Source organism: Ipomoea nil, unplaced genomic scaffold (assembly GCF_001879475.1).
Source record: "Ipomoea nil cultivar Tokyo-kokei standard unplaced genomic scaffold, Asagao_1.1 scaffold1286, whole genome shotgun sequence".
Classification (NCBI taxonomy): domain Eukaryota; kingdom Viridiplantae; phylum Streptophyta; class Magnoliopsida; order Solanales; family Convolvulaceae; genus Ipomoea; species Ipomoea nil.
In genome coordinates, this window is record NW_017617714.1 from 2,705,536 (window position 1) to 2,725,707 (window position 20,172).

Sequence of the window (20,172 nt, forward strand, 5' to 3'; positions counted from 1 at the left end):
TCCACCCCTTTGTGGTCGAGTTGTTGAACCTCCATGAGGTCCCCCCAGGGCAACTAGTCCCCCACTCCCACTCCATACCGATAGCCTTCCTCATCCGTTGCGAGGACGTCGGGGTCACGCCCTCCCTCGATCTTTTCCACTATATCTTCCAAGCCGGCAACTCCTCGGGAATTAAGAGCAAGGGGTTCATGGCCTTCCCGGCCCGAGCCGGTATGAAAATCTTCAAAGATCCCAAGACCATTGAATGGAAATCCAAGTTTGTTTACCTCTCCATGGGCCCTGAGCTCCCTTTCATTTCCTTAAATACTCCACTCCCCCGGGCTCCCCCTCCTTAGTTGCTAGCGCCAAAAATTCCTAGGAGACAAGGAGGAGCTCATGATGGAGGCCTTGATGACCCCGAAGAGGTTGGCCGCCTTGGGCTTCGTAGGTGGGGCCTCGCCGTCCCGGGCTCTGCCGCCCTCCCGGCGCCAAGCCGGATCCGTGGGTGCCACCTCGGGGCACGTTGAGGCCTTCTTGGACGAGGCCGTGGCCGAGGGGCACTCCGGGGTCCCCTCGGGTGAGGCCTTGGCCAAGGGGCCGGAGGACTATGAGTCCGTCTTCTCCGCCACCGAGTCCGAGATTGAGGTCGCCCCGTCCGAGTTCGAGGTTGTCTTGCTCGAGGCCGAGGTTGACGTTGAGCCCCGCCCCGCCGTTCCTGGAGGTTGCTCTTATCCCCGCTTTCTCGTTCTTGTATATATATGTCCATATGTCTCTTGTTTTCCTTTATACATACGTCTTCAAGATTGCAGCATTTAATAAACGTGTTCTGCTTGTAGGTGGATCCTCCACGATGGTTTCTTGTGGGGAGCTGATACGTCGTGCTGCCGCCGCTCGCGCCCCTGCATCCAAGAGACAAAGTGTCGCCCCCGAGGGCGCCGGCCATGCCCCCCGGGCGCCGCCTGCCGACACGCGAGCCGGGACTCGTGGTTCCGTTCCTACTGGCGTCGTGGTTACTTCTGCGCCTCCCCCCCCCCCCCTCCCCCGCTCCTGCCGGCAGGCTGGGCTCCCTCTCCCTTGGCGAGGCGGCCCGCCTTCGGTACACGGTCTTAGGTATGCTTGGGCCTAGCGCGATGGAGTCCTTTCGGGCAGATGGGTTGCCCCCATACTTCGTGACAGTCTCGCGGTACTCCCCAACTCTTGATTTCTGTGTGTTTACTTGAAGTGTTTGCACGTCCTTTACCCTGGACACCAAGCATGAGGAATGCCGCAGGATGGCACAGGACTTCGAGACTGCCAAGAAGAAACACTCGGAGTAGATTATTCGTGCCGTTTGCAGCTATAAGAGATCTGAGAGCTTTCGTCGAGATGTGGAGGCCTATGCCGACGAGCATTCGGAGGCCTTGGTGATTGCGTGGTTGGCTACGGTGCCGGGCCAGGCGAGGCTAGCGGAGGCTGGCGTGTTCTCCTACAACTTGGGATGCTACTCCACGCAGCCCGACATCTATGCCATTCTTCGTCAGCGAGATAAGAGCTTTGCCCCCAAGACGTGGGGCCTACCAGCTGAGTTGGCAGACCCGGAGGCCGAAGTGCGGGGACCGGACCCTCCGGGGAGGCGCGGGCAGAGATCGACGTCAACTTAGACCCATCTCACGCGCAGACATCCTCCTTGGCGGTCGGTTCTTCCCGTAACGGGGTTGCCTCTGAGGCCCTGGAAGGGGAACACTCAGCAGCGGCCCGCCATGAGGGCGCCCCCTAGAGAGTCTTAGACGCAGACCCTTAGCTTTATATTTTTGCCATGTATTCCGGATTTCTAGACTTTATGTATGGAACCGTTATTTTATGATTTGCCTTGCTTCTAATATCTTTTCCCTTTTTTTTTTCTTTAATGTGCCCCCAGGCCGAATGGTGCCCCTCCGGCTCGGACACTTCCCGTCGGGGGCCAACGAGGCCAGGCCTCGTGCCCCCCTAGGGCAGCCGTCCGCCCCAAGTCATCGGACTTGACCGCTAAGCTCTTCCGTCGGAGTTGGTACGCGAGATCGGGGCCTCGTGCCTCCTTAGGGCAGCCCGTCGGCCCCAAGTCATCGGACTTGGGCCGCTAAGCTCTTCCGTCAGAGTTGGTACGCGAGGTCTGGCCTCATGCCTCCTTAGGGAAGCCCGTCGGCCCTAAGTCATCGGACTTGGGCCGCTAAGCTCTTCCGTCGGAGTTGGTACGCGAGGTCGGGCCTCGTGCCTCCTTAGGGCAGCCGTCGGCCCCAAGTCACCGGACTTGGGCCGCTACGCTCTTCCGTCGGAGTTGGTACGCGAGGTCGGGCCTTGTGCCTCCTTAGGGCAGTCGGAGAGGTCGGACGGGTACCGCCACCCTTCCCCGAAGAGTGAAATGAGTCCTTGGCGAAGTGTTATTGCGTTTATTGAAATCGGAATGGGGGCGGATCACCTTACAAAAAACGAAAATTATTATTGAAAGTACTTGAGCAGATGCTCAGAGTTCCACACCCTATCTATCGTCTTGCCTTTCTGCATCTTGAGTTTGTAGCTCTCGAGACGGACCACGGCTGTGACTACGTACGGGCCTTCCCATCTCTTGATGAACTTCCCCCCTCCAAGGGCTGACTTGCTTCGCGCCTCCCCAGAACGTAGTCGCCGACCTGGAAGTAACGAGGTCGGACTCGCATGTCATGGTAGGCTTTGGCCTGGCGCTGGTAATTTTCAGCGCGGGTAGTCGCGACTTCTCTCTTCTCGTCAATGAGGTGGAGCTCGGTCCTGTGGTTGTCCTCGTTTAGGTCGGGGTCGTACACCTGGGCCCGATAGGGAGGTATGGCTACCTCAGCTGGGGCCCGGGCTTCAAAGCAATAGGATAATGAGAATGGTGTCTCCCCGTTGGGCCTCCTCGGGGTGGTGCGGTAAGTCCACAGGACGACGTCCAATTCTTCCACCCACGCACCCTTGGCTGATTTTAGATTCTTTTGAAGGCCGTCCACGATAGTGCAGTTAACATTTTCGACTTGGCCGTTGGCCTGGGGGTACGAGATAGCCACGCGGGTGTGCGTTATATGCCATTGGGCACAAAACTCACCGAATTCTTTGCTCTCGAACTGGCGCCCGTTGTCCGTGATGATCTGCATTGGGACCCCAAAGCAACACAAGATGTTCTTGTAGATGAACTGATTGCACATGGCGCTTGTGATGCTGGCCAGGGGTTCAGCTTCCAACCACTTAGTGAAGTAGTCCACTGCTACTATCAGGTACTTCCTCTTGCCCGACCCCATCGGGAGGGCCTCGACCAGGTCGCCCCCCCACCGGGAGAACGGGATGACCGAACTGATCGGGGTGTATTTAGTGGTTGGACGACCTGGGCCAACCTGGAATTGCTGGCAAGTTGGGCAACTCCTTGCATAGTCCGTGCACTCCTTGGCCATCCTAGGCCAAAAGTAACCTTGTAAGATGGCCCTCCTGGTCATGGTGTAGGCCCCTTGGTGGGCTAAACAGGTACCCTCGTGAATTTCCTCCATGACCGCCCCGGCTTCCTCGGGGTACAAGCAGCGCAGCAAGGTGCCGTTGTAGGACCGCTTGTAGAGTGTGTCCCCGATGAGTAGGTAGGTTGGGGCCCGCCTCTGCACGAGCTTGGCGTCTGCTTCGTCGGAGGGGGGGGGGGGGAGGGAGGGCGCCCATCTCCTTGTACACCTTAAGATGGTCTAGCCAACAAGCGGGTCGAACTTGCACGGGCAGGACCGGGTAGGTCTCGATGCTGGACCTCGCGAGGTCCTCCACCCAGGCGATCTTGGAGACATGTTCGGGGACCCATTGTCCGAGTTTGGAGAGCATGTCTGCATCTGCGTTCTGTTCCCTTGGCACCTGTAGGACCTCGTGGTGGATCAGCTGTCCCAAGAGTCATAGCACCACATCACGGTACCTCCTCATCCTGTCCTCGTTGGCCTCAAACTCCCCCGTAACTTGCCCCACCACGAGCCTAGAATCACATCTTATCTTCAGCTTCTCGGCCCTCATACTCAACGCGAGCCGGAGGCCCCCGAGGAGGGCCTCGTACTCGGCCTCGTTGTTTGACAATTTGAAGTGGAAACGGAGCGCGTAGTAGACCCTGAAACCCTCGGGGGTTATGAGGACGACTCCGCCTTCGCATCCCTTGACACTCGAGGACCCGTCTATTGATAGGGTCCACCACTCTTCCTCATCGCTTCGGGCCTGCTCGGTGGCCTCCCGGGCGGTGCACTCGACTATGAAATCGGCAAGTGCTTGCCCTTTTATAGAAGGCATTGGCTTGAACTGGATGTTGTACTGGCTTAATTGCATGGACCACCTGACCAATCTGCTGGCCGACCCCGAGGCCCTTAACACCGACTCTAGAGGCTGATTTGTTGAGTTTCTTTACGGTCACGTCCATTGCGCATATGGCTTTCTCGGTGGGGGAATACCTGAGCTCGGCTCCCCGGAGGGCTCAACTCGCATAGTAAACGGGGCGTTGTATGCCCGCGTCATCCCGGACCAGCACGGAGCTGATCGTGGCTTGTGATATACCTAAGTACAGATACAAGGCCTCCCCTCTCACGGGCTTGGCGAGCGGGGGCAACGACATCAGGTAGGCCTTGAGGTCGTCAAAGGCCTTCTGGCACTCGGGGGACCACTCGAACCCCGTACTCTTCTTGAGGACCGTGAAGAAGGGCAAGGACCTTTCGGCCGACCTTGAGAGGAACCGGCTGAGGGCCGCTAGCCTACCGTTTAGGCGTTGGACCTCCCGGAGGGACCTCGAAGGCTCCATGTCCAGGATGGCCCTGACCTTGTCGGGGTTGGGCTCAATGCCCCTCTTTGAGACCATGTAACCCAGGAACATCCCCCCTGTGCACCCCGAAAGTGCACTTCTTGGGATTTAACCTTAATTCATAACGCTACATAATGGAAAATACCTCGTCTAAGTCGCCGACATGGGCGTCGGCCTCTGCGCACTTGACTATCATGTCGTCCACATAGGCCTCCATGTTGCAGGCGAGGACCTGCTTGAAGACCTTGGCCACTATCCGGGTGTAGGTGGCCCCGAAGATTTTGAGCCCAAAGTCCATGACTCGATTGCGGAAGACTCCTTCGGGGGTTGTGAAGGCCGTCTTCTCCTCATCGTCCTCATGCATGAAGATCTGGTGGTAACCCCGGAAGGCGTCTAGGAAACTCATGAGGGCACAGCCTGCTGTCTCGTCCACCAGCTGATCGATATTTGGTAATGGAAATGGGTCCATGGGGCAAGCCTTGTTGAGGTCGGTGTAGTCCACGCACATCCTCCAGGTGGGGGGTTTGGGAGCGAGGACTACGTTGGCTAGCCATCTGGGTACAGGACCTCCCGGACGTGCCCTATCTCGAGGAGGGTATTGACCTCCTTTCTCACGAACTCCCTCCTCTCTGTGGAGAGGCACCTCTTGCACCGTTGCACCGGCTTGACTGTGGGGTCGACGACGAGCCTATGGGTGATGACGTCCCTACTGAGGCCTGGCATAGTGGCATGTCATCGGGTCCCCACGCGAATACCCCTTTGTAAGTCCTGATAACGTCAATGATGCGAGCCCGGAGCTCGGGGGTAGCCCGGTTCCCACCTTCACCATGCGATCGAGGCGGCTGAGGTCGAGGACGACCTCCTCAGTCTCCACGACGGGCTCAGCTTGCGAGCGGCCTTCCTCCTCCTTCAGCGCCTTTTTCGCTATGGTGTGTACCTGGAGGTCCCGCTTGCCTATCTGTCGGCACGCCCGAAGGTAGCAACTCCGGCTGATCCTTTGGTCCCCCAGGCGACCCCGACCCCGGTTGGCGTGGGGAACTTGAGGCATAGGTGTTTCATAGAAATCACACACCTAAGGTCCTCTAGGGCGGGTCGGCCTAAGATCACATTGTGGGCGCAGCTGATTTTGACCACCACGAACTCTATCTCCCACCTTTTGGTGTGAGGCGGGGCGCCTATCTCGACCGTGAGGTTGATTGACCCTTCTGCCTCTTTGGATGAGCTCCTTGATCTGGCGTTTGAGGAGGATGCACTCATCCGTATCATGCCCTGACTGCCGGTGGAATTTGCAGTACTTGTTGTGGTCTACCTTCGGGGATATCTTCATGCATTCCCCCGGGTACTCCACGATCCCCTGGCCTTCCACATGCTCCAGGATTGTGCTGACGGGATGCGTCAACGGGGTGAGAAAACGCGTGGGGGTCAACCTGGGCCCCTCGGTGTACTCACGGCGGGGAGGCCTAGGCGCCCGGCGGTTCTCTTGAAGGATCTCGCGTCGGGGCGGCCGCGGTGCCTGGCACTCTTCTCGGGGTTCCTTGCCTTTATGATTCTTCCCATCCCCCTCCTCCTTCTTCCTCTTCTCGGCTACCTCCGCGTCCGCAAACCTAGATGCGCGGTCCATCAATTCGGTGTAGGTCTTGAGGGGTATCGGATGAGGTCCTAGTGGAAAGAGCTGGATCTAAGGTTGCTTCTGAAGATGGGTATGGCCGCCTTGTCGTCGAAATTGGAGATCCCTATCCACTCCTTCTTCCACTTGCTGAGGAAGTCGACCAGGGACTCCGAACTCCTCTGTTTCAAAAAACATAGGTCAGCGAACTGCTTCTTTTTCCGCATATGGCTAGCGAAGTAAGACATGAAGCGTCTGGTGAGGGTGGCGAAGGTCGAGATGGACCCTTCTGGCAGGGACCCACACCAGTCCTGTGCATGGTCGTCTAAGGTCGAGAGGAAGCCTCGGCACATGATAGCGTCGCTGGCTCCGGTCATTAGCATGGCAGCCCGGTACCAGTTCAGGTGCACACGTGGGTCGGTCGTCCTTGAGTATACCTGGATGGCGGGGAAAAGAAAGTTCGCGAGGAGGGGTTCCTCCATGATGGCCCTCGTGAACGGGGCAGTTAGGACATCCAGAGGCTCCGGGGACCCGTCCCTGCCATTGATTTGCTTCTGAAGCTCGTCCATCCGCTGACGGAGTTGCTCGACCTCTTCACGATAGGAGCTCGGAGCTCAACCATTCGACTCCCCCAACCGCTCGACCCGAGAGTTTTGCTCTCACCGCACCGGGACACGGGGCCCCTGGCTTGGCGATCGTCCCGCATGCGACTCCTGCCGTGGCGGGGATCGGGGCCTCTTGCTAGGCGACCTCCGCGAACACGACCTTGCTGCGGGCAATTCGTTGGGGGTAGGCCTTGGGCCCAACCTCTCCCGGGCAGACACGCAGGTGACCAACCTCTGCAGGGCGGGTCTGGCTGGGGCCGACCTCCCTCGACATCTCTCACCATCTCGATGTTGATCCAAGCGAATGCTATCTCCCCCCCCCCCCCCCCCCCGCCTATCCGAGGGGCGGGGCGAGTTGACCTCCCCCTTCGTCTAGGCGGCGTGGGCGCGGGGTGGCCGGCTCAGGCCTCTACGCCCCCTCGAGTGGGCCGAAGGCGGGGTCAGGGCCCTTTGGGCAGCCTCTGGGCCGACCGGAATACTTCCCTAGAGCCCCCACGCGAGGCGGTCCAATGTCACCGAGGCCTGTTGGAGGGCGGCCGCCCCTTCCCAGAAGAGGGCAGGATCCGGAGGAGGACTGGCGGCCACCGTGTCGTTGCAGTGGTTGTTGAGGCGGTCTCTGAGGTCACCCGCCGACCTCAAAGATGGGACTTGTGGCTGACTAGTGGTCCCATTGAGGCCACCCTCAGTTGGGGAGGCACGGGTGTTACGGGAGCCGCGAGAGTTGGATCTTGACCTTGCCATAGTCCGTGGAATATGGAGCACGCTAGAGCTTGTACGTCAACTCTCAACAAGAGCACCAATGATGGATTTAATTAACCGAGGGTAGACCCGAATTACTAAACCCGATAAGTAAGGGATAGGAAAAGGCGTTGAACGTGTGTCGCGGGGACAACTTTGTATTGATAATGTTTGTAGAAGGATTACAAGGTGAAATGTAATAGTAAGACCAAGAAGTAGATGTCCTAAGGAAGACAATAATCATCCTTTTTATACTAGTTAACCTCCGAACCAACCCCCCTATTCTCGCGGGGTGGTTGGATCGTGCCTTGACCGAGTCCACGCGGGCACCCGAGGCCGTCTCGTGCTCCTGGGCCGACATAGGCCCTGACCGAGGCCACCCCTAACCAGGCCACGGTTGGCCCGTAAGCCGAGGCCTTGGTCGGCCCCAGCTGGGGCCGCCCTTGGCCCTTCGTACCGGCCCTCCCGGGTCGGTTTGCCTCGAGCCCATGTCTAATATACCCATCAGCCGTTAAACATCCATTAACTCGGGACCGAATTGGTAATTTCACTAGTCAATGGACCATTTCGGTAAATAACTTTTCGGATGAAATGGTACATGTAATGGCCGAGATGGTCCCTTGACTATTTTAAAATTTCCAATTTGGTTCCGAGTTAAACAAACGGAGGACCAAATTGGTTAACATTTTTAAAGTTGAAAGACTTAACTGGTCAAAAAAAAAAATAGTCAAGGACCAAAGCAGTAATTTTACTATAGTTAAGGGAGCATTTCAGTAATTAACTCTTTTTATTATGGAATTAAATCAATAAGGAAATTAGCATTATTTCTAGTGTAATAAGGAAATTTTACTTAATATTTAATTAAATATTAAAAATAATCAAACATATAGTGTAATATTAGAAGGTAAATATATTTTATTTTTTGAGTTTTGAGGTAATAATGTAATATGCTCTGAAGGAACTATGTACTCAACAAATTATATTGTGGATCAATGTTTACCTTACACGGTGAATTTTAGTCTAAAACGAAACTGTTTTATATTAAACGTCAACTAATGAATCATTTTTAACAAAAAAAAGGTCAAATCAACCACTTAAGTCGATCTGATACTGACATAAGCCCTCTATGTGAAAAAAGCTTCGTCTAACTGTCTAAGTACTTTAAATCAAGGGCGGAGCCAAAAAGTCTGGGTTAGGGGGCACAAATTTATTAAAGAAATTTATCATGTTAGTCGACATTAGTAACAATCATACAATATCAGTATATATACCATACATGATTGTGCCGATTATTATTGATAATTATTTTTATTTATACTATGTGCAATAATATATTAAATATATAATTATATGAGTACGATTATTAAGGTTGTCAAACATTAATTTCGATTTGTTCACATAACACAAAATATATAAAATAGTAAAAAAATAAGGAAAATTATAATTTTTATCATTAAGTTATAGGGTGATTGTAGAACTCGTCTCTAATTGTTGGTCGTTCTCACTTTTTGTCCATAAGATATACTCCGTAATTGATGTTGCAAATTTTGTTCCTTTACTAACAAAATATTAGCAACAAAATTTGAAATGTTGCTTAGGGACGAAGATTGAGCACAACCTATATTATTAAAAGGATGAAATTTGCGATGTCAATTATAGCTTAGAGACAAAAAGTGAGCATGACCAATAATTATAGACCAATTCTGCAATTACTTTATAACTTAGGGACGGAAATTGTAATTTTCCTTAAAAAATATTTACATTTATTTAAATATACATTGTCACTCTTTTATCAAATGAAAAGTTGTCAATTGTTTAGTCAACAACAAGTTTTTTGACAATAAATTGATATTCACTTTACTAATTAATTGAACAAAATTTAAGGGATGAAGATGAAAACCAATATCGCGAAATAAAGAATCATTATTAATTTTTGTAAATTTCAAAACTAATCGTTTAATCTGATGAGAACTGATTGTATTGTATTAACTAAACATGATTACAATGAGATCAGATGATGTGAATATATACAATAGAGAGTCGCAGTGTGACAAGGATAAGAAATAGAGAGTCACAGTGTGACAAGGATAAAAAGTTCTAAACAGACTCAAATACAGAGTCTTAATACTCCCCCTCAAGCACAGTGTATACTAGTAACCTGTAGCTTGTCCCTTAGGGAAGAAAATCTAGGTCCAGATAGAGCTTTGGTGAAGATATCAGCAAGTTGATCCTTTGTTGAGATGAAGTTGACTTGGATATCGCCCGAAGCTACTCGATCACGAACAAAATGATAATCAATCTCCACATGCTTGGTGCGCGCATGAAAGATTGGATTGGCACTCATATATATAGCTCCTAGATTATCACACCATAATTTTGGAATGGAAATACCCGGAATCTGTATCTCACGCAGTAATGACATAATCCATAGAACCTCAGCACAAACATCTGCAAGCGCTTTGTATTTAGCCTCAGTGGATGACCTGGCAACAGTTTTCTGTTTCTTGCAAACCCAGGATATAAGATTACTCCCCAAGAAAACAGCAAAATCACTCGTGGATTTTCGATCCTCAGGACAACCAGCCCAATCAGAATTAGAGAAGGCATGAATGTCTCTAGATGAGCACCGCCGTATGCGTAAACCATGACCAACTGTTCCCTTAACATACCTGAGTACCCGTTTGAGCTGCTCCCAGTGTGACATGGTGGGGGCATGCATATGCTGGCATAACTGATTAACTGCAAAGGATAGGTCAGGTCGTGTGACATTGAGATATTGCAGTGCTCCAGCTAGACTCCTGTACTTTGTGGGATCATCATATAAATCTGAATTGGAGGGGACAGTTTTCGAGACAGAGATAGGGGTAGAAAGGGGTTTGCATTCAGACATTCCAGCCTGTTTAAAAATATCATTCATATACCGTTGTTGAGATAAAATAATCCCATTGTCACTCTTAACTGTTTCAATACCCAGAAAGAAATTTGGTTCACCAAGATCTCTGATTTTGAATGTAGCAAACAGTTTGGACAAGAGCTGAGACATAATACCCTGATCACTTCCCATTACAAGAATGCCATCCACGTACACTAATAGATAAACCAAAGCAGAGTCTTTAGAGTAATAAAACAGAGAGACATCTGTCTTGGATGCTTGAAAGCCAACTGATAGTAATAACGTATGTAGTCGATTAAACCAAGCTCTGGGAGCTTGTTTTAACCCATACAGAGATCTTTTTAACAAACAAACATGATTCGAGAAGTTAGCATCAATATAACCAGGGGGTTGCTTCATATAAACTGTTTCAGCCAAATTACCATTCAGAAAAGCATTATGAACATCTAGCTGTTTGATAGACCACCCAGATGATAAAGCTAGAGATAGAAGGAGTCTTACAGTCGTAGGCTTTACCACTGGACTAAATGTGTCGAAGAAGTCCTGGCCTGGAACCTGATTAAAACCTTTCGCAACCAGCCTGGCTTTATGCCTTTCAATAGTACCATCAGTCTTTCTTTTCGTACGAAACACCCATTTACAGCCAATAATATTCATACCTGCAGTTGGTGGAACTAGAGACCATGTGTTGTTATGCAGGAGAGCATTGAATTCTTGGTCCATAGCTTCACGCCACTCAGGATATTTGACAGCTTGAGAGTGACATGTGGGTTCCGTGGGAAGCACCTGAGCTGCTAGAGCAAAAAGAGGAGCATTTGCGTTGCTGCGTGGTGGATAATTTTAATACTATATCCTCGCAAGTGCACGAGCCAGTGTAGTGATAGTGTGCAAAAGGCAAGGGTCGATCCCATAGGAAATTGTACGATGCAATTTAATAACTTGAAATTAATGAAATAATGGACTTGACAATTTAAAGTACTAGAATAAAATGTCAAAGATAATGATCAATTTACATGAAAAATAATTAAATCAAAGCAAAGGTAAGTAAACAGAGAAATTAGCTAGAACCGGAATATCAAATAACAACCATGATGGAAAAGCTTAAGAACATGTATCTAATACCGCTATTAAATTTGTACCTTAGTCTACTACTACCCATCATTAAAATATCAACCCTTAAAAGCAAATAAAATGAAACTTATAATAAATCAAATAACATTGAGCTTAGCAAATTAAAAGCAAATATACTAAATCAATTATCATAAAGCAAGCTTAGCATTTGACAATAACTCAAAGGTGAAAACAAACAATACTCAAAGGCTTTAATGTAATAGAGTTTAGAATTTTGGCACTTTACTCTAGGCTCCACGTGCAGCACTTTACAATTAGGAAATTGAATGATTAAACCAAAGAATTGCTATGAAAGGAAAGGAAAGCCAAAAACCAGGAAGATAGTCTGCCACGTTTTGCTGTTGCCTCCAAGATTCTTCCCCGCCGCTGAGATGAAATTGCCACCGTCGAACAGGCCTTCTGTCCGCCGGAACAGAATCAGAACAGAGCGCACCACCGGAAATCTCCGGGGTGAATCGATGATCAAGCCTCCTTCCATTGCCCTCTATTTATATTGCCTCAGACTCAACCTCTGTTCCGCACTTCCGCTACTCATTCGGATCGCCGGAGAAATTGATAAGCGAAATATGGTTCTGGTCTTCTGCGCCTTTTATCTCGTAGGAATTTGACTAGCTAACAAAATCTATTAAATAATAATAATAATAATAATAATAATAATAATAATAATAATAATAATAATAATAATAATAATAATAATAATAATAATAATAAAAACTAAGATCAAAGAATTAAAGGACTAACAGAATTCAAATACTAAACAAATTTAATAATAAATATTCTAAAATTGAACAAAATTAAAAAAGCTATTAAAAATAATAATAAATAAAAATATATATAAATTAATTAATTAATTATTAATTATTGCAAATAAACTATAAAAGATTATATAAAAATAACCATAAAAATAATGTTTATCAAATTTCCCAACACTTATTTATTTGCTTGTCCTCAAGCAAAGGTATTATTAAAAAGGAAAAGATAAAGAAGTTCGAAATAAAACCAAAAATAAAACCAACATTAAACTGAGCTTTACCCAAATAGTCTTTCAAATTTATTGCCACCAATGCAAAGTTAGTGCCAACTCAAAGAATGTATAAAACATTTGACTTGAAATTAAAAACTTTAACAACTAACATAAATATAAAACTTGTGCTCTTGTGCTGACACACCTTATATGAAATATACAAAAACTCAATAGAGTAAATATGAAAATTTCACCAAATTCAACGTAAACCAAATTCAAAAATATTCTATCACAGTGCAGGTGCAAAACATGAAGGAAATAAGGATCAAGGCATTTATTAAAATTGAAATGCAATTGCTCATTTCTTTCAAAGTTCACTCATTAGTTTTCTATTTTGACTTTTTTTCAAAGAGAACTTCCCCAAAAACCTCGCCATTTTACGCCAGACTTGTTTGGGTTTTCATTTTTGTATGTACTCATAAACCAGACCACGACGCTTATTTATTTATTTATGGTACATGTGTATAGGTGGCTGATTCAGCGGAGTAGAATCTCTGAAATTATTGCAAACAAAATAAATAAAACACTCATTTTTATTTTTTAAAAATATTCTTTTTATAATCTTTTCTTTTCACCTCACTTATGCCATACAGATGATCCTTGAATCAACACACTACACCACAATTTATAGCACTCAAAAATTGTTTAAGAATTTGAAAAAGGTAATATAAAGTGAAAGATACATATAAACTACTAAAGAAATTGTATAAAACACATAAAGGTATTTGTGATTTTCAAATTCTACTTATTTTTTTGTTTTTTTGATTTTTTTTTTTTTTGATTTTTTTGTTTTTTGATTTGACAAAGATATAAAATTAAAGAAATTAACAACTAGTCAAAAGCAATATACACACTAAGAGATGACAAAAACATGCATTATTTCTATCACCGATTATTTAAAAGGCACATAGGGGTAATGCTCAACTAATGCTAGAATTTTAAAATAAAAAGTTTTAAGAAAATATACATAAGAAGATTAAAAATTTTGAAATTTTGAAATTTTTTGAGATTTTTAGGCCAACTCCCTTCCCCACACTTATTTTCAACATTGTCCCCAATGTTGTGAGAGGAAAGAAAAGAAGATAAAGAGAGCCCTCCCTGACTAATTTTTACTTTTGTGAAAATTTCATTTAGCCCTGCAGTTTGAGAACAACAAGAAGAAATTGATTTATCAATGTCATTCAAAAGATTCTCCTTTTGGAGTTTATCGAACTCCAACTTACCATCTTCTGCAAAATTCAACCCCTTAACTGCAAAAACTTGATTAGATCTATCAAGTAAATGCATAGATGTAACAATTGAAAACTCAACAGTTTCATCAAACACATTTTTGGTCAATTTGCCATTTTGAACATCAAAAGGGGTTGGGAGCACATATGGATTACCAGATTTATGCAATTTAAGCTCACCCTTATTAATAATAATATCATCATCAATTTTCATTTTTCGGTTATGTTAGTTTGTGCAGAAGTGATATTTTCTTTCAAATTATTTTCAATGACTTTACCACTTCTTAAAACAGTCATAACTTTAGCATCTTCAAGTTGACTGGGTAACTTACCTGGCCCACGCCCTTGCAAAGCTTTAGCAATTTCCCCTATTTGTACTTCCAGTTTTCTCATAGAAGCCTCATTTCTTGCAAGTGATGCGTTTGTTCGTTGGAACTGTTGTTCAATTGCTTCTTGTTGCATCTGAAATCGTTGATCATCTGCTTCTTGTTGTCTAGTGCAGGCCTATATAAAAGTATACGAGGAATCCTCCAAAGGTGGTTTTTCAGGTTGGGGTGGTGTTGGTTGAAATTTATTTTGATTACTATCCCAATAAAAATTAGGATGACTTGGTTGAGAATTATTTTGATTATTACCCAAAGAAAAATTAGGGTGATTTTCCCAACCCGAGTTATAAGAATTATAAAATGGTTCATGCACAGGCCTTTGATTAAAAGAATTCATTGCATTAGCATGTACAAAACCATTATTATTTCTCTCATTTACAAATGAGTTATTTTGATTCATACTCATCATAGAACACATGCTTGTCATTTGTTTTGCTAACTCAGACATATAAACTATCAAATCAGGATTTGAGTTAACTTCATACATACCTTGTGTCCGTCCCCTTATGTTTTTTTGTTGGGAGTTTTCTCCTAGCATTTCATACAATGCTAAAGCCTCCTCCGCTGTTTTTTCTCCCATGGAACCTACAGCGGCTGTTTTTTCTCCCATGGAACCTCCAGCTGCATTGTCAACTATTGATTGGCTGGTTTGTGTCAAACTATCATAGAAAGTTTGAATTTGCAGCTCCAATGGGTAGCCATGGTGAGGGCATTGAATGAGCAACATTTTGAACCTTTCCCATGCCTCATGGAACGGTTCGCCTTCAACTTGCGAGAAATTTGTAATTTTTCTTCTTAATTCAACAGTTTTTGTATAGGAATAAAATTTATCTATGAACTTATTGTACACCTCCGGCCATGTCCGAAGGGATCCAGGTGTAAGAAACATGAACCATGTCTTTGCTGCATCTTTCAAGGTATACGGGAAACACTTCATTCTCAATTCATCCTCCGTCAAGTCATTCAACGGAAAGTTTTGAACTACCCCGTAGAAATCTCGGATGAAGGTAAGAGCATCCTCGGTTGCCGAACCGTGAAAAGACGGTAATTGGTGGTAGTGGAATGCCTTTAGCACATAGTTCCTGCTTGCATTGGTAAGCACTATGCAAGAAGGTGAAGTTCCTACTTGTGGCCTACCAAAGTCTTTCATTAGCCTAGGGTTGGTTTGAGGGAGTGCAACCATGGTTGTGGTTGTTTCTTGTGGTTCAAGAATTAGATTTTCAAAAGTTTTTTCCTTTTTTCTATCAATGTGGTCATCTAAAGGCAACGGTTTAAGATTTAAAGAACGACGACCATGCATAAAGTAAGATAACAATGAATTAAACAAGTAAACAAATAAATAAGCAAAACTAGCAAACGAATCAAAAGCAAATTGGAAACAACTAAACCAATATAACATTTTTTTGTGACTAAGAATGAAAAAAAAATTTCAAAAAGTAGTATGGACTAATGAATTAAATAAATGAGCAAGATTAAATTGAAGGAAAAAAATGGCAATAATAATAAAGAGATTGGAAAAAAAAAAATAAAAATCAGACAGTATAAAAAAATGGAGAAAATAAATAAAGGAAAGGGAAAGCAAACACTAGTATAAAATATAAAGATAACTTAAATACAAAATGATTGAAATTTAGGAGCAAATTATGGAGAAAATATCCAAGAGCACATTCAACTCAAATGCAAATTAATTAGAATTCAGGAAGCGCAATAAATGAATTAACAAAAACAAAGCAGATAGAAAACAAGAACAAATATAAAGCAGCTTTTCGAATTAAAAATGAACAACTATTAAAAAAATGAAATCAAATTGCACAGTAAACAAATTCCCCGGCAACGGCGCCAAAAATTGATGGATAATTTTAATACTATATCCTCGCAAGTGCACGAGTCAGTGTAGTGATAGTGTGCAAAAGGCAAGGGTCGATCCCATAGGAAATTGTACGATGCAATTTAATAACTTGAAATTAATGAAATAATGGACTTGACAATTTAAAGTACTAGAATAAAATGTCAAAGATAATGATCAATTTACATGAAAAATAATTAAATCAAAGCAAAGGTAAGTAAACAGAGAAATTAGCTAGAACCGGAATATCAAATAACAACCATGATGGAAAAGCTTAAGAACATGTATCTAATACCGCTATTAAATTTGTACCTTAGTCTACTACTACCCATCATTAAAATATCAACCCTTAAAAGCAAATAAAATGAAACTTATAATAAATCAAATAACATTGAGCTTAGCAAATTAAAAGCAAATATACTAAATCAATTATCATAAAGCAAGCTTAGCATTTGACAATAACTCAAAGGTGAAAACAAACAATACTCAAAGGCTTTAATGTAATAGAGTTTAGAATTTTGGCACTTTACTCTAGGCTCCACGTGCAGCACTTTACAATTAGGAAATTGAATGATTAAACCAAAGAATTGCTATGAAAGGAAAGGAAAGCCAAAAACCAGGAAGATAGTCTGCCACGTTTTGCTGTTGCCTCCAAGATTCTTCCCCGCCGCTGAGATGAAATTGCCACCGTCGAACAGGCCTTCTGTCCGCCGGAACGGAATCAGAACAGAGCGCACCACCGGAAATCTCCGGGGTGAATCGATGATCAAGCCTCCTTCCATTGCCCTCTATTTATATTGCCTCAGACTCAACATCTGTTCCGCACTTCCGCTACTCATTCGGATCGCCGGAGAAATTGATAAGCGAAATATGGTTCTGGTCTTCTGCGCCTTTTATCTCGTAGGAATTTGACTAGCTAACAAAATCTATTAAATAATAATAATAATAATAATAATAATAATAATAATAATAATAATAATAATAATAATAAACTAAGATCAAAGAATTAAAGGACTAACAGAATTCAAATACTAAACAAATTTAATAATAACTATTCTAAAATTGAACAAAATTAAAAAAACTATTAAAAATAATAATAAATAAAAATATATATAAATTAATTAATTAATTATTAATTATTGCAAATAAACTATAAAAGATTATATAAAAATAACCATAAAAATAATGTTTATCACTGCGAGTGGCCATAGAGTGAGTACGGACATTGGGCCTGATGGACCGCCCACGTGGACGGTCTCGCCGGCGAGCAACGGGCTCCACAGGATCACCTGACGAGGCAGCCTATCTGGGATCCACGGCTGGTTCGAATGAAGCTGGTAACGGCGGTTCTGGCGGCTCATCATTGGACACGGCAGGAATTTGTGTGCTATGACTGAGAACAGATTCCGCCCGAGGTCCAGAAAACGGAGTAGATAGATCCTGCAAAGAAGTTTTAGTAGCAAAGGAGAAAACTTCTTCATCAAATCTGACATGCCTGCATGTGTAAATCTTATTAGTATGTAAGTCCATGCATCTGTACCCCCTAAAGGACTTAGGATAACCTAGGAAGACACATGGAGAAGACCTGTATGACATCTTATGACGATTATATGGTCGAAGATGAGGATAGCATAAACACCCAAAGACACGAAGAAAAAGATAGGAAGGAGGAGATTTATGTAACAGGAGATGAGGACTGTTGTTATTTAATACAGAGGATGGCATTTTGTTAATTAAATAGACAGCAGTCTCAAAGGCAAAATCCCAAAATTTCAAAGGAACAGAGGCATGAGCTAGAAGAGCCAGACCAGTTTCAACAATGTGACGATGTTTTCGTTCAACACGACCATTCTGTTCATGTGTATAGGCACAGGATTGTCTATGTTGAATTCCTAATTGAACAAACGAAGAATGTAACTTTTTGTACTCAGCACCTAAATCAGACTGAATGACCTTTATTTTGCAATTAAAGGACCGTTCAACAAGAGTACGAAATTTATCAAAGATGACATAAAGATCAGACTTTAATTTCATAGGGAAGAACCATGTATAACGGGAATAGTCATCCACAAAAATCACAAAATAACAGAAGCCAGAAGTAGATAAAGTGGACGCAGGACCCCAAATGTCTGTGTAAATAAGATCTAGGACTTGAGAACTAGAGGAAGCAACACGAGGGAGGGGAAAACAGGCAGATTTGCCTAATTGACACGCATTGCATAAAGAATTATGACAACGAATATTATCACGAGACCCACTAACCAAACAAGAACGAAGTAGGCTAAGAACACGGTTATGAGGGTAACCCAGACGATTGTGCCAAGTGGAAGCCGAGGCACGAGCGGAAAGAAACGCTGACGGAGACGAACTAGGTAATGAAAGTGTGTATAGTCCCCCCGAACTATTGCCCCGAAGAAGTATTTCCTTGGTATTGATATCCTTCACAACAAAAAAGGAGGGGTGAAACTCAAAAAAAGACTTTATTATCGGATGCAAACTTCTTAACAGATAATAAAGAATTAGACAAACGTGGAACGTGAAGTATATCAGACAATGTAAATGATCTAGAAGGGGTATTAAAAGAGGCATGGCCAACATGACTAATAGATAAACCCATACCGTCACCGACACGTAAAGTGTCATTACCAGTGTACTTCTCCGATGTAGAAAGGGCAGCGATGTTTGGAGTTGCATGATTTGTGGCTCCAGTGTCCAGAACCCAAGTATGAGAACTTGACGAGATTTTAGCAACTAAACCATTCTGAAACACCAAATTAGCCTGAGAACCCGGAGCCCCTGAATATCGCCGAAAACAGTTGATTCTCATGTAACCGAAACTTTTACAAATTTGACACGGATCATTATAGCGCCAAAAACAATTGGCTCCCGTGTGACCAAAACGTTTACAAATTTGACATGGATCATCATAGCGCCAAAAACAATTGACTCCCGTGTGACCAAAACGTTTACAAATTTGACAAGGATCATCATAGCGCCAAAAACAATTAACCCCCGTGTGACCAAAACGTTTACAAATTTGACATGGATCATCATAACCACGTCTGCCATGCTGCTGAGCTTGATGCGGATTACCACAGCCCATGAATCCTAAGCTGGACGGCGGCGAAGACGACTTCTTTGAAGAGATCATGGACGAAGTTTCGGAGATCAGAGGGATGAACTGTTGTGGGGATCACCGAATTGTGTTTTTTTTTTTTTTGGAACCCTAGCTAACTGATACCAGATGAGAACTGATTGTATTGTATTAACTGAACATGATTACAATGAGATCAGATGATGTGAATATATACAAAAGAGAGTCACAGTGTGACAAGGATAAGAAGTTCTAAACAGACTCAAATACAGAGTCCTAATAAATCTAGCAAATTTATATCCTAACAGTGTAAATAAATAATAAAAACACACCATAAGTTATCAATTTACTAATCAACTAATAAAACTAAAACATATATGCCTCAAATTTAGAGAGTAATAAAATTAAATTAGATATACAATGCCCTTCATTATTAAAATCGTGACAAAAGAAATAAGCTAATTAATAAAGAAAAATTGTGAATTTACTTTCACTTAATGAATTTGAACTTTAATATATATATTTGGAATTCATTTAATATATACATAATAGATTTTATTTATTTAAAAAAAAAAACTAAGAGAGGCCAAAATTGTAATTTATCCATATTATAATAATATATACATATATATCTATTCAGAAATGGGGTGAGGGTGTGGGGGAAGGGGGCAGGGGGCCCTACGGCCTACCCAAGGTGTAGCTCTGCCCCTGCTTTAAACTGACTAAATAATTTAATTGAGTTCAATTTAATTTTTATCACTCTAACTAATAAGTGCTGACATGTTGACCACGTAATATTTATTTTCTCCATCTATCCTATGTGTAGCTTAAAAGAAAAATAAAAAACAAAAACTATGAGAAGTTGTG